The sequence below is a fragment of the Salmo trutta genome, chromosome 35 (assembly GCF_901001165.1).
Source record: "Salmo trutta chromosome 35, fSalTru1.1, whole genome shotgun sequence".
Lineage (NCBI taxonomy): Eukaryota > Metazoa > Chordata > Actinopteri > Salmoniformes > Salmonidae > Salmo > Salmo trutta.
The window spans coordinates 5,487,837-5,504,185 of NC_042991.1; the positions used below are offsets into that span (position 1 = coordinate 5,487,837).

Here is a 16,349-nt window from a genome sequence, read left to right on the forward strand (position 1 = left end):
TAATGTATTCATTAAAAATCAATGGAGAAAGAGAGAGAGCGAAAAAGAGAGAGGGAGACAGAGCGAGAGAGAGGTGGGTAAAGAGAGATAGAATGAAAGAGAATAAGAGAGATGTGTTCTGTGGCAAAGCAATATCGCCATCATGGAACTCTAAATATTACAGCAATTCACCCAGGATGGTGTTTCGCGCCAGCAGTTATAACATGTCAAGAAGTCTATGGTACCATCTGCTTGCCTGAGGTATATTAGGTACGGAGAGGAAAGGTAGAGAAGTCTCCCAGAGGTGAACAATAGAAACCTCTAATTACGCTGTAAGAATGCACAGGCATATCTTACAATAGCCTTGTGCAGACCTCCTGGCATTTAGATGTGCATAAGGCTCGGCGTACGATCCTTTAGGATCCCTATTCTAATGCTACGCGTGTAGTACGCTTGAAGTTAATTTAAAGAACAGACTTAAATGGGAAATGTATAATATGTATAATAAGGCCTTTATGACCAGAGTGTAGTCAAGATGTGCCTTGACTGTGTAGCTAATTTGGTTCAGGGATCTATTGTACGCTTATGCATGGCCGGTTCCAAGCATAAGCGACACAATCGGTCGCTTAGGGCACCCGGACACTAGGGGGCTCGCGACAAAAGTAATATATATATATTATACTGTATATACAGCACCAGTTAAAAGTTTCGACACATCTACTCATTCAAGGGTTTATCTTTAATTTGTACTATTTTCTACATTGTAGAATAATAGTGAAGACATCAATAATATGAAATAACACATATGGAATCATGTAGTAACCAAAAAAGTGTTAAACAAATCAAAATATATTTTAGATTCTTGAAAGTAGCCATTCTTTGCCTTGATGACAGCTTTACACACTCTTGGTATTCTCTCAACCAGCTTCATGAGGTAGTCACCTGGAATGCTTCTCCAACAGTTTTGAAGGAGTTCCCACATATGCTGAGCACTTGTTGTTTGCTTTTTTTCTCTCTCTGCAGTCCAACTCATCCCAAACCATCTCAACTGGGTTGAGGTTGGGTGATTGCGGAGGCCAGGTTATCTGATGCAGCACTCTACCACTCTCCTTCTTGGTCAAATAGCCCTTACACAGCCTGGAGGTGTGTTGGGTCATTGTCCTGTTGAAAAACAAATGATAGTCCAACTAAGCACAAACCAGATGGGATGCGGTATCGCTACAGAATGCTGTGGTAGCCATGAATTCTAAATAAATCACAGACAGTGTCACCAGCAAAGCACACCCACACCATCACACCTCCTCCTCCATGATTCACAGTGGGAACCACACATGCGGAGATCATTCATTCACCTACTCTGCATCTCACAAAGATATGGCGGTTGGTACCAAAAATCTCAAATTTGGACTCATCAGACCAAAGGACAGATTTCCAACAATCTACTGCCTATTGCTCGTGTTTCTTGGCCCAAGCAAGTCTCTTCTTCTTATTGGTGTCCTTTAGTAGTGGTTTCTTTGCAGCAATTCAACCATGAAGGCCTGATTCATGCTGTCCCCTCTGAACAGTTGATGTTGAGATGTGTCTGTTGCTTGAACTCTGTGAAATATTTATTTGGGCTGCAATCTGAGGTGCTGTTAATGGCTGATTTCTGAGGCTGGTAACTCTAATGAACTTATCCTCTGCAGCAGATGTAACTCTGGGTATTCCATTCCTGTGGCGGTCCTCATTAGAGCCAGTTTCATCATAGCGCTTAATGGGTTTTGCGACTACACTTGAAGAAACTTTCAAAGTTCTTGAAATGTTCCAGATTGACTGACCTTCGTGTCTTAAAGTAATGATGGACTGCTGTTTCTCTTTGCTTATTTGAGCTGTTCTTGCTTTAACATGGACTTAGTATTTTACCAAATAGGGCTACCTTCTGTATACCACCCCTACCTTGTCACAACACAACTGATTGGCTCAAATGCATTAAGGAAAGAAATTCCACAAATTAACTTTTAACAAGGCACACCTGTTAATTGAAATGCATTCCAGGTGACTACCTCATGAAGCTGGTTGAGAGAATGTCAAGAGTGTGCAAAGCTGTCATCAAGGCAAAGGGTGGTTACTTTGAAGAATCTAAAATCTAAAATATATTTTGATTTGTTTAACACTTTTTTGGTTACTACATGATGTGCTATTTCATAGTTTTGATGTGTTCACTATTATTCTACAATGTAGAAAATAGTTAAAATAAAGAAAAACCCTTGAATGAGTGGGTGTATCCAAACTTTTGACTGGTACTCCATATACATATATAAACACACACTACATGACCAAAAGTATGTGGACAGCTGCTCGTCAAACATCTCAACTCAAAATCAGAGGCATTAATATGGAGTTGGTCCCCTTTGCTCCTATAACAGCCTCCACTCTTCTGGGAAGGCTTTCCACTGGTGTCACGCCCTAACCGTACAGAGCCTTGTTATTTTCTCTATTTGGTTAGGTCAGGGTGTGATTTGGGTGGGCATTCTACCTTATGTATTTCTATGTTGGCCTGATATGGTTCCCAATCAGAGGCAGCTGTCTTTTGTTGTCTCTTATTGGGTATCATATTTTGGCAGCCTTTTCCCACTGGGTTTTTTGTGGGATCTTGTTTTTGTTAGGTACTGTGTAGCCTGCAGAACTTTACGTTCGTGCTTGTATTTTGTTGTTTTGATGGTGTTCATTTTAATAAAGGGAAAATGTTCGCCTAACACGCTGCACCTTGGTCTCCTTCTTACGACGAACGTAACACCGGGACTTGCTTCCATTCAGCCACAAGAGCATTAATGAGGTTGGGTACTGATGTTAGGCGATTAGGCCTGGCTCGCAGTCGGTGTTCCAATTCATCCCAAAGGTGTTTGATGGGGTTGAGGTCAGGGCTCTGTGCAGGCCAGTCATGTTCTACTTTGAAGAATCTGAACTATATAAAATATATTTTGATTTGTTTCACACTTTTTTTCTACAATGTAGAAAACAGTAAAAATAAAGAAAAACCCATGAATGAGTAGCTGTGTCCAAACTTTTGACTGGTACTGTATATATATATATATATATATATATATATATATATATATATATATATATATATATATATTTATATATATATATATATATATATACACTGAGTATACAAAACATTAAGAACATCTGCCCATTCCATAACAAAAATTGACCAGGTGAATCCAGGTGAAAGCAATGTTCCCTTATTGATGTCACTTGTTAAATCCACTTCAATCAGTGTAGATGAAGGGGAGGAGACAGGTTAAAGAAGGATTTTTCATCCTTGAGACAATTGAGACGTGAATTGTGTATGTGTGTCATTCATAGGATGAATGGAAAGACAAAACTTTTAAGTGCCTTTGAACGGGGTATTGTATTAGGTGCCGGTTTGTGTCAAGAACTGCAGCGTTGCTGGGTTTTTCATACTCAATAGTTTCCTGTCTGTATCAAGAATGGTCCACCACCCAAAGGACATCCAGTCAACCTCACACAACTGTGGGAAGCATTGGAGTCAACACGGGCCAGCATTCCTGTACTTTTGACACCTTGTAAAGTCCATGCCCAGATGAATTAAGGCTGTTCTGAGGGCAAAAAGGTTGGGGGGTTCCTAATGTTTGGTGTATATATTAACCTTTTTTGTTAACGCTTTACTTGACACCACTAACATGTTATGACATGGTTATAACCATAGAGCCAGTTTCATCATAGCAGGTCTAAATATATGTGTTATGACCATATTATGACAGGTTATGACATGGTTATGACGCTGGGTGTCAAGTAAAGTGTTGCCTATTTTTTTGGGGGGGGGGACTCAGTCGGGGTCTCAACTTACTATTGAGAGTTAGAATAGTAGAATACACCGGGTGCAATTTCGAAATTTGGTAGTGTATCAGCAGTTTTTCTCTTGTTATGTCAGTCACTGATAGTCACTCAATTAGCCATGTCAGCTAACTATTTTTAGATGTTATAAGTCATTACAAAATGTGTAGAATTGCAGGAAATTAGCTATACAACAGAAAAAATATTTTCTGCCCCATGGCAAAATAGAATTGCATGAAATGTGTTATAAAATTACACCATTTTCTCTCCGCACCATCTCAAAATGTACTGTGATTGTTTTCAATTAAAATGGTCAAAAATAAACAAAAATAGCTTCCTAGCAAAGAGCAATTTCTTAAGCAATAATTTTGCTAGGACTGTCTGGGAGTGGTCTGAATGGAGAGGGGACTACTGAGAATGTGCTGTTATTGGCAGAGAGGTTTGGAACTCTCTTTCTTATTGGTCTATTAACAAATTTACCGCATGGTGATGTCACAATGGAAGGCCAAAACTCCAACCCACCAAAGCAGGCTGACATTTCAGGCAGCCTTTTCAAACAGCTCATACACTAAAAGGACATTATCATAATGTTCACAATTTCACAGTATTATTCCAACCTCATAGTATGGAAATATATATAAAACACAAGAAAATCACATTTTTGACTGCACTGGGCCCTTAAAACTGCAAAATGTCCCATGGCAACATTTGCAGAGTTACAGGAAATTAACTTTAAAACTAAACATTTTCTCTCCACCGTCAATAAAGATTTTCCGTGAGATGGTGGGCCCCCCAACCAAATCTCGCATAGGGCCCTCAAAAGGCCTGCTGGCTTGTGTGATAAGTAACCTTGCCTGAGACTTGTGTTAGCTCCCAGAGATAATGTCTAGGGCCTAGTCTTTAGCTGAGTAGGTTAACATGGTCTTGAATTTTGCATAGTAAAACAACCGGCATTACACCCCATTACTGTTTCCCTGAAAAAGATAATCACTTCAATTTCATCTCTGTTTTACCGTTAGATTTGGGCCTAAACTGTAGAGCCCCATTCAGACTAACGGAACACAGACCAAGACCCATATTTACAAAGCTTTGAGTGCTGATCTAGGTTCAGCTCCCCTCTTATTCATTATGATTTAAAAGGCTAAACTGATCCTAGATCAGCCCTCCTACTCCTACGCTTTGTGAATACTGGCCTGGATTTTTTTAATCCCTGAATGGCTTTCCCAGCAGGTGTTCTTACTGTAGATGGCAACAACAAAAAAGATGTTTTGATTGATGAAAACACGAGGCAGCGGTCAGCTTAGTGCTTCACCTGATTTCCTATGTAACTGCTATGGAGTACTGCAGAGGCGAGACACAACATCCAAACCGATTGTCTTTTTAAACCTGCCCCTTCTAAACGGCTATCGCTTTAACAGCGATTACACTGGAATTACACTCACACTTACTCACTCGCACGTTACCAGACGGTTTAGTGATTGAGTAGACTTGAGTGAGGCCTACACCACACACACAAACACATGTACACGCAAACACGCTCTATCTCTCTCTTTCTCGCTCTCTCTCTCACACCCACGCACACGCGCACACACACACAGTCACACACACACATACACACACACACTCTGAAACAGTAATTCCCTAGGACAGGGAGTGAGTGGCAGAGCAGTAATGCCAGTTCAGGGCAGCGGCAGCATAGCCTGAGGGCATCCCTTGGTATTCAGGCTCCAATAGCCCTCTCATCACTGCCCTCTGATGCTAAGCCCCCAATGCCCAGCCCACTGGCACACACACACACACACACACACACACACACACACACACACACACACACACACACACACACACACACACACACACACACATGCTCTTTCTCTCTCCAGATTTTATCTTGCTCTCAAACACATAAACACACACACACTTCCCCTCACCAGTGCACTCTGATCCCAATACCCCCCCCCCCCCGACTGAATCATTGGAGCTACAAAGACAGTAGTCTTCTCTGCCACAAATACAGTAGTATTGAATCAAAGTAGAAGTTGTCTGTCTGCACAGATATAGGATCAGTTTACCCTCCCCCAATTATAATCTTACCCGTAGGAAGGGGGATGCAAATTTGACTGTAAATTGATGTCTAGGGGGAAAGGGAATAACTAGGTTATTGTTGAGTGGAGCTCTCCTCCGGCTGGCTGGCTGGCTGGGTAGAGGGACAGACATGGTCCAACCCCACGTGACATTTGCATTGCTACAGCCCCCTGAGTCATGGTACACACACCGAATTATGCCATGCACCCACACCCACACACCGAGTCATGCTACACACCCACACCCACACACCGAGTCATGCTACACACCCACACCCACACACCGAGTCATGCTACACACCCACACCCACACACCGAGTCATGCTACACACCCACACACCGAGTCATGCTACACACCCACACCCACACACCGAGTCATGGTACACACCCACACACCGAGTCATGCTACACACCCACACATCGAGTCATGCTACACACCCACACCCACACACCGAGTCATGCTACACACCCACACACCGAGTCATGCCATGCACCCACACCCACACACCGAGTCATGCTATGCACCCACACCCACACACCGAGTCATGCCATGCACCCACACCCACACACCGAGTCATGCCATGCACCCACACCCACACACCGAGTCATGCCATGCACCCACACCCACACACCGAGTCATGCTACACACCCACACACCGAGTCATGCTATGCACCCACACACCGAGTCATGCTACACACCCACACACCGAGTCATGCTATGCACCCACACCCACACACCGAGTCATGCTATGCACCCACACCCACACACCGAGTCATGCCATGCACCCACACCCACACACCAAGTCATGCTACACACCCACACACCGAGTCATGCTACACACCCACACACCGAGTCATGCTACACACCCACACACCGAGTCATGCTACACACCCACACACCGAGTCATGCTACACACCCACACACCGAGTCATGCTACACACCCACACACCAAGTCATGCTACACACCCACACACCGAGTCATGCTGCACACCCACACACCAAGTCATGCCATGCACCCACACCCACACACCGAGTCATGCTACACACCCACACACCGAGTCATGCTACACACCCACACACCGAGTCATGCTACACACCCACACACCGAGTCATGCCATGCACCCACACCCACACACCGAGTCATGCTACACACCCCCCGAGTCATGCTACACACCCACACACCGAGTCATGCTACACACCCACACACCGAATCATGCTACACACCCACACACCGAATCATGCCATGCACCCACACCCACACACCGAGTCATGCTACACACCCACACACCGAATCATGCCATGCACCCACACCCACACACCGAGTCATGCTACACACCCACACACCGAATCATGCCATGCACCCACACCCACACACCGAGTCATGCTACACACCCACACACCGAGTCATGCCATGCACCCACACACCGAGTCATGCTACACACCCACACACCGAATCATGCCATGCACCCACACCCACACACCGAGTCATGTTACACACCCACACACCGAGTCATGCTACACACCCACACACCGAGTCATGCTACACACCCACACACCGAGTCATGCTACACACCCACACACCGAGTCATGCCATGCACCCACACCCACACACCGAGTCATGCTACACACCCACACAACGAGTCATGTTACACCCACACACCGAGTCATGACACACACACACACACACACACACAGAGAGAGAGAGAGGGTCATGCTGAAAAAGCACAAGCACAGTGAAACACAGATATGCAAATCTGTGACCTATGAAGACGTGTCTGTCGCACTCACTCTGTCCTCTCTCCTCACCAGACAGGCCTTTCTGCTCATCTTCTCATCCTTCCGTCCTCCTCCTCTCTACTCCTCAGTGTTACCCTTGTCTCCTCTCTTCTTCCTCCCTCTCCTTTTCCTCCTCCTCTCCTCTATCGGGGTCTAGTTCATTTACATGCACCTCCAATCCTTCCCTCCATCATCAGAATCGATCTCTGTAAGTCTCCCAGACACACTGGGTTCAAACTTCCAGTCTTACAGAGGCGTACACACGCACACACGCACACACGCACACACACACACACACACACACACATACACACACACACACACATTTAACCATTCAAACAATATTCCCACGATCACTACATATGAAACAACACTGTAATCGCCCCTCCTACTGTATCAACAGTGACAGAGATGTTACAGACATACAAAGTCATTATGAAAGAAATGACTAGATGAGTGGCCTTTCACAACGTGAAGTCCATGACTATATCAGAGACACATCCTTAAGGCATGCATACACCCCGATAGCCTAGTATAGCCACAGGCCAAATATAGCAATTCATGTGTCATGCGTTCCTTACCAGTGCCATTCATTCTCCAAGCCCCTATACTACCACTGCAAGACACACATAAACATACTATCGGCCTATGCCTACTCTATTGTAGTATTAGAGTCTAATATTAGTGGAATGAATGTTCTGATAACTTCAAAGGTTATTATTAGGGGTACTGCATGCAGAGCACCCTCTAGCTTTGATCATTATGCAAAGCTGTTGTGCTCGCTGCTGAATACATTAGCGACCGGATAACCAGCGACTGTGCGTGTGTTTGTGCATACACTATATTACACTACATGGCCAAAAGTGCTTATCGAACATCCCACTTCAAAATCATGGGCATTAATATAGAGTTGCTGCTTTAACAACCTCTGCTCTTCTGGGAAGGCTTTCCACTAGATGTTGGAACATTGCTGTGGGCTCTGATGTTGGGCGATTATGCCTGGCTCGCAGTCGGCGTTGCAATTCATCCCAAAAAGTGTTCGACGGGGTTGAAGTCCGGGCTCTGTGCAGGCCAGTCAAGTTCTTCCACACCGATCTCAACAAACCATTTCTGTATGGACCTCGCTTTGTGCAGGTGGGCATTGACATGCTGAAACAGGAAAGGGCCTTCCCCAAACTGTTGCCACAAAGTTGGAAGCACAGAATCGTCTAGAATATCATTGTATGATGTAGTGTTAAGATTTCCCTTCACTGGAACTAAGGGGCCTAGCTCGAACCATGAAAAACAGCCCCAGACCATTAATCCTCCTCCTCCAAACGTTATAGTTAGCACTATGAATTGGGGCAGGTAGCGTTCTCCTGGAATCCAACAAACCAAGATTTGTCCAACAGACTGCAAGATGGTGAAGTGGGATGGATTCATCACTCCAGAGAACATGTTTCCACTGCTCCGGAGTCCAATGACACTCCAGCCGACGCTTGGCAATGCGCATGGTGATCTTAGGCTTGTGTGCGGCTGCTCAGCCATGGAAACCCATTTCATGAAGCTCCTGGCAAACAGTCTTGTACTGACGTTGCTTCCAGAGGCCCTTTGGAACTCGGTAGTGTGAGTTGCAACCAAAGAAGGACAATTTGTACGCGCTATGCGCTTCAGCAGTCGACGGTCTTGTTCTGTGAGCTTGTGTGGCCTACCACTTCGCGGCTGAGCCGTTGTTGCTCCTAGACATTTCCACTTCACAATAACAGCACTTACTGTTGACCGGGCAGCTCTAGCAGGGCAGAAATGTGATGAACTGACTTGTTGGAAGGGTGGCATCCTATGACGGTGGCACGTTGAAAGTCACTGAGCGCTTCAGTAAGGCAATTATTTTCTTAATTTATTTTTGTGTTTAACCCACTTTTGTCTCATCGCTGCAGCTCCCCAACGGGCTCGGGAGAGCCCGTTGCTTTCTCCGAAACATGACCCGCCAAACCGCGCTTCTTAACACGCCTGCTTAACCCGTAAGCCAGCTGCACCAATGTGTCGGAGGAAACACCGTTCAACTGATGACCGAAGTCAGACTGCAGGCATCCGGCCCGCCACAAGGAGTCGCTTCAGCGCCCTCCCCTCCCCGTCACGGCCGGTTGTGACACAGCCTGGGATCGAACCCAGGTCTGTAGCGATGCAGTGCCTTAGACCGCTGCGCCACTTGGGAGGCCCTCAGTAAGGCCATTCTACTGCCGGTGTTTGTCTATGGAGATTGCATGGCTGTGTGCTCGATTTTACACACCTGTCAGCAACGGGTGTGGCAGAAATAGCCGAATCCACTAATTTGAAGGGGTGTCAACATATTTGTGTATATATAGCGTATTACTGCGAGACGCGAGCGGCCTAGGCTGGGGTCTCTGCTCCAGTTAATCTGAAGGCCAAAGAAACACACCTGTTTAGGCGAGGTGCTGGCTAGCGGAGTAGAACACTTGGAAAATAAAGGAGAGCCGCACACTCTAGGAGCTCAGATGCCTCTGCCCCGGGTTGCCATAGGGATCCTTGTCTGAGTGTTGGGGACAGGGACAGGGATGGGTACAGAGAGAGAGAATGGTACCACTGTGGTAGTAGTGTTATTGAATCAAGGCCTTCTCCTGAAGATGAGGCACATGACATCAGTTTAAAACAGTCACACCAAAATAGCTGCATGAACACATAAATATCTACACACTAAGACTGGAGAGGTAAAATATATAAAAAGCACTATTACAATGTAATTACATTATTATTATTATTATTTAGACCTACCTGTCATTGATTTGCAACATTACTATGTGCCAATGACACTCAAGAGGAATAGGCTACATTCTGTTCCTATGTAAATTAGCCTTCTATCCAGTTTATTATAGCAGGATTAGGCTAAGTGCTCGACCCCAGCAGCATACCACTTTTAATTTCCCTCTATTCACCTTCTAATCCGGGAGAAACATTGAACTCGCCATCTGTTCAACCAAACCGCCTACTGTAGCCTACTGTACTAGCATACTGAACTCTCATCTCCATCACCACAATCATCATACATAGCCTACACGGTCCGTCTGGTGAAATAACATCCTTCATGGCACCGAGGATAATGTCAAACACCGCTGATGAACATGACCCCCTGACAACAAACAAACATCCGCGTTCTTAAGACTCCATTGATTGAATGCTTTCACCACAAATGCAACTATCGTCTATTTCGGCTACAAAATGCAGGCAGCATTTCGCAGCGAGGTGCGCACCCCGTTTCAACACCAAGGACAGCGGATGTAGCTCGTATTCAACCCTGCAGACTGTAGCCATGATACAGTAACATACGCTCGCTCCCAACGACATATGTAGGCTATTCCCGACTGGCCTGTAGAGGAAGGACAAACGGCTATCAGTGCCCGTGGTGTTTCACTGTAGAACTATCAGCCTAGGTTACTAAATGGGAGGGACGGAGCTAACCCTTATTTCGCTATTACAGAGAGCGGTTTTCTGCATACCATATTTCACAAAATGGCACATCGCAGAGCGTTTATCGAATACTAGAAGTGCACCTACCTGCTGTCTTGAGGTTGACCCGCTCACATGTCCCGCCGCTGTATTTGGTCTAGTTATTATGATTATTATGGTGGGTACCGTTATGTGGCTGTCAGCGCCATGTTAATGTCTCTCGGTGGTGCTACTGAGCTGCGCCGTACAATACTGTATGGAGCAACCGCTGTGTGCAGGCTTACATCCGGGGTGTTGTGGAGAGGAGAGGAGAGGAGTGGGGCTTGGAGCGATCGTCAGAAATTAGAGCACCTGTATTTCTGGAATGGCCCGCGGTTGAACGTTGGAAGAGGATTCGGCCGGGAAATATTAGGGGGGTAGTACAAATTGAATTTAAAATCAATAATGTAGCCTGGGTTATTATTTCGTTTTCAGTGTAACAGTAAAACGTGGTCGCCATATAGTCAATGCAACGCCCTCTTTAAGATTTGAGATGATTGAATGACAGTGAAGGGCTGTGGGTGAAACGTGCAGCAACAGTGACACAGATTATTATAGGCCTATAGGCTAATGAAGCCGACGTTTTTGCATGTTTATTTATTCAGAGCTATAATCGGTAACACGATTATGCAACGTTGCAGCTGTTCATGGCATTCACATGCAATTCCAAAAGACTTCTATGATAAATAGGCTAAAATGGGAATAAGCGACAGCCAGTGAGAGGGATAATCAAAATGTGCAACATCACGGGAAATAAAATTGGAAAAAAAGGGGAAAAAGTCAAAAGTGGTCCATCAATGACGTATATGGGTTTGAGTGCGAACAGTGACGACACTAATGGTGTTTGGCTTTGATGTGGCGCGGCTGGCAACGTGCACGCATCACTGGGGCAACGCCAGTGATGTTCATGGAGTTTGCTTTACATCGAGTTGTTATAATTCTGAGGATGAGCACAAAGCAATGCAGCACATTGGTCTGATATAACCCTTGCTTGTTAATAACAGGACTGGATGAAATAATTCTTATGTCAAGATAGTATGATGACAGGGACTTTGAAAGTCGTCATCAGTGGTCACATTATAATCTGTTTATAACTGAACTTGTTATCATAATATCAGTGAGGTGGAGGGATTTTAGGACTCAATTTTAGCCAGTTGCCTGTCATTGGAGGTCTGTTTGAGTGATTGATTATTAGTCCAGATAGGTACTGCTTAACTGGACTGATAATTGGGCTATATATAATATATATTGATCATATTCTATCTGTGGGACTTAGTAAACTGAACAAGACCTCCAACGTTCACTCTGCTACTGTAAAGTGTGACATCCCTGCTAGTTGACAGTGTCAGGCCCCACATTGATCTCAGCCTGTGTTGGCATACAGTTAGGGGCTGTCCCAGTGTCTGAAGGGACAAGTGTAGGCCACTCACTTTGGAGGCACCTCAGGCCTTTGACTGGGGGGGGTTACATTTACATTGACGTTTTAGTCATTTTAGCAGACACTCTTATCCAGAGCGACTTACAGTAGTGAATGCATACATTTCATACATTTTTTTCTCCGTTTGTGCATGCAGGTGCGCGTGTGTGAGACAGCATCATCCTCCCACTTTCCTCCCTTTCCCACTCTCCCTCCTTTCTCTCTTCTCCTCCACAGGGAGTGGGTTTGCCAGAATAAACTTGTTTTAAACACCAAGAAAACCAAAGTTATGTTGGTCTGTTCCACTAGGAAAAGGCCAAAACAGCATGGGATACAATTAAGTATGGGAGGAGTACAAATTGAAGAAGTGGCAGAAACCAAACTATTAGGAGTGCAGCTAGACAACTGCTTATCATGGTCATCTCAAATAACTAATCTATGTAAAAAAAATATTAAAACAGCATGTATAATCAGAAGGATAGCTAAATATTTACCAGGAAAAATTCTTAAGCAAATAACACAAGCTTTAATTGAGAGTCAAGTGAACTACTGTTCTGTGGTCTGGGGAAATGCATCATCAAGTGAAGTTAGGAGGCTGCAGATTGCACAGAACAAAGCAGCAAGGATTGTTTTACGGTGGAGATATGGTTTTTCTGTTGCAGTCATACACAATGTTCTTGGTTGGTCATCAATCGACAAGATAATTGAAAAAAACATGCTTATTTTATTTCATAATATACATAATTTAAAACGACCAAGTACAATTCACAACGGCAATCAGTTGGTAAGAGACAGACATTCCGTAAATACTAGGAATAGATTGTCCACCATCTATGCGTTATCCAGACAGAAAAGAGAAATAGGCAAAAGAACATTTCCATTTAGAGCAATAAAGAAATGGAATAAATTAACTGAGCAAACCAGAAACCTTTCAATATATAAATATAAACATTATTTTAAAACAATTTAAATATAATACACAGAAATGTTGTGGGATTACAGTAGATGAAGAATCCATATTTTTTAGATTGATTATTTATTGGTTTATTACGTTAGTATATTATGTATGTTTGTAATAGTGTGTTATATGTGAAAATGTGTTCGTATATAAATTGTATTTTAATAGTTAAGGACTCTTGGAAGATTAGTCCAAATGGGGACTAAAAGAGATCCAAATAAAATCAAATCAAATCCCTCCTCTTCCTCTCCACAGCTCTCTCTCAGGGAATGTGATCCCCTGTCCGTGTACAGTGTCCACCCCTCCACCACTCAACCACGTCATCCTTCCTGTCTCTAGCTCAGGCCTATTTCAGGCAGTGGCTAGCACACTTGTTATGGCTTTTCACCATCACCCTCAAATGGCTGCAAAGGGAACCATTTCTATTGGCTGGGAGAGGAGAGGGAATCCCCACAACAGAAGACATCGCAAGTAAAACAGTGCTAGTAAAATAACTTCAAATACACTGGCAGGGGAGGACTGGGACCAGAAATTGTCTCTGGCATTTCGGTCAACCTGGACCATTTTTTTCCTTGAGGTCGTCACACTGGTCAGTTTTTCCCCTCGAGGCCCCGATTATTAGCCAGATAAATATAATTTTGCGCAAAAAAACAAACAAGTTAGTCAGGCCCACAAGGCCTACACTGTGTAGCATACAGCATAGGCCTACCAGTGTGCTGGAGTTTATTTCTCTAATATTGAGGGGTTGTCCCACCATGCACCTGGGACTTCATATGGTGTGCGAACTGCAAAGAACACTCTTTTCAATCTAATGAAGTAATGCCAAGATCTGAGCCTTTCAGTAACTTCTACCAGGAATCACGTAGGCCTATAACACATGACTGGTGGTTGTTGACATTCAGGTTGAACACATAAGAATATACAGGTGGCCATACTGTATCAACTGTGCCAGATTGTGATTGCAACATGCCTGAGGCCATTATGTTCTCTCAACATACAGTACCAGTCAAAAGTTTGGACCCACCTACTCATTCAAGGGTTTTTCTTTATTTTAACTATTTTCTACATTGCAGAATAATAGTGAAGATATCAAAACTATGAAATAACACATGGAATCATGTAGTAGCCAAAAAAGTGTTAAACAAATCAAAATATATTTTATATTTGAGATTCTTCAAAGTAGCCACCCTTTGCCTTGATGACAGCGTCGCACACTCCTGGCATTCTCTCAAACAGCTTCATGAGGTAGTCACCTGGAATGGATTTCAACAGGTGTGCCTTGTTAAAAGTTCATTTGTGGAATTTCTTTCCTTAATGCGTTTGAGCCAATCAGTTGTGTTGTGACAAGGTAGGGTTGCTATACAGAAGATTTGGTAAAAGACCAATTCCATATTATGGCAAGAACAGCTCAAATAAGCAAAGAGAAACAACAGTCCATCATTACTTTAAGGCATGTAGGTCAGTCAATCCGGAAAATTTCAAGAACTTTGAAAGTTTCTTCAAGTGCAGTCGCAATAACCATCAAGCTCTATAATGAAACCGACTCTCATGAGGACCGCCACAGGAAAGGAAAACCCAGAGTTACCTCTGCTGCAGATGATAAGTTCATTAGAGTTACCAGCCTCAGAAATTGCAACCCAAATAAATGCTTCACAGAGTTCAAGTAACAGACACATCTCAACATCAACTGTTCAGAGGAGACTGTGTGAATCAGGCCTTCATGGTTGAATTGCTGCAAAGAAATCACTACTAAAGGACACTAATAAGAAGAAGAGTCTTGCTTGGGCCAAGAAACACAAGTAATGGACATTAGACCACTGTAAATCTGTCCTTTGGTCTGAGATTTTTGTTTCCAACCACCATGTCTTTGTGAGATGCAGAGTAGGTGAACAGATGATCTCTGCATGTGTGGTTCCCATGATACCCTGATGAAGACAGCTTGGCTGTCGAAACGTTGGATATTACATTTTTGCATCTGAGCTCCTAGAGTGTGCGGCTCTCCCTTATTTTCAAGTTTTCTACTCCGCTAGCCAGCACCTCGCCTTAATAGGTGTGCGTTTCTTTTTCTTCTAGATGGTTCCCAGCATGAAACATGGAGGAGGGGGTGTGATGGTGCTTTGCTAGTGACACTGTCAGTGATTTATTTACAGTTCAAGGCACACTTAACCAGCATGGCTACCACAGCATTCTGCAGCGATACGCCATCCCATCTGGTTGGCGCTTAGTGGGACTATCATTTGTTTTTCAACAGGACAATGACCCAACACACCTCCAGGCTGTGTAAGGGTTGTTTGACCAAGAAGGAGAGTGATGGAGTGCTGTATTAGATGACCTGGCCTCCACAATCACCCAACCTCAACCCAATTGAGATGGTTTTTGGATTAGTTGGACCGCAGAGTGAAGGAAAAGCAGCCAACAAGTGCTCAGCATATGTGGGAACTCCTTCAAGACTGGGCGGCTACTTTGAAGAATCTCAAATATAAAATACACTTTGTTGGTTACTTCATGACTCCATATGTGTTATTTCATAGTTTTGATGTCTTCATTATTATTCTACAATGTAGAAAATAGTAAAAATATAGAAAAACCCATGAATGTGTAGGTGTGTCCAAACCTTTGAATGGTACTATGTATACTGTATCCCTGGAAGGGCAATACAGATACTTTCAAAAATAGAAGTTAGTTTCAAAGTTGTCCATTCGTTCAAAGGGACATATGTAAATAAAGAGGCTTAAGAGAGAAAGAACAGTACATTTCAATGGTAGCTAATACAGTATTATATAGGTCGATGTGTTGTTTTTGAGAATT

General features: G+C 43.9%; 1 protein-coding gene across 1 annotated transcript in view; it reads right to left on the reverse strand.

Annotated features, from left to right (window-relative positions):
• The window catches only part of LOC115174486 (serine/threonine-protein kinase PAK 5), a 126,573-nt gene extending 115,197 nt beyond the window's left edge, over window positions 1-11,376 (reverse strand). The window contains exon 1 of the mRNA XM_029733052.1: window positions 11,236-11,376. The gene's annotated coding sequence lies outside the window, so the exon portion shown is untranslated. The remainder of the gene's footprint in view (window positions 1-11,235) is intronic.
• Window positions 11,377-16,349: the final 4,973 nt, after the last annotated feature.